Below are 370 nucleotides of genomic sequence, written 5' to 3' on the forward strand. Positions count from 1 at the left end.
CCACCACCCGGCCTCCACCACCTGGCCCCGGCAGCGCTGCCTCTCTCTCCCTTCTTGTACTGGGGTCCTTCCATGCAAAAGGAGTCCTGCCATGATGGGGCCTCTCCAGGGATTTCTTAGAGCTAGTTCTCCAGCCTCTGCCTCTCCCGAGGCTGCCTGGGTGGACCGCTGCTGCTGCTTCTTTTTTTAGAGGTTTTTGCTATAAGGCACATGCGCTCACCAGAGAGACAGAGAGATAGAAAGTGAGACATCACCCCCCGGGGTGATGGCCACGCTGCAATCTCTTCTCTTCCTTTCTCTTCCCGGGATCTTAGGCACACATGCACACACGCCTGGCATGAGTTTAAGCTGCTGGGTCTGGGATTTGAAC

The sequence above is a fragment of the Tupaia chinensis genome, unplaced genomic scaffold (genome assembly GCF_000334495.1).
Source record: "Tupaia chinensis unplaced genomic scaffold, TupChi_1.0 Scaffold000070_1, whole genome shotgun sequence".
Taxonomy (NCBI): Eukaryota; Metazoa; Chordata; class Mammalia; order Scandentia; family Tupaiidae; genus Tupaia; species Tupaia belangeri.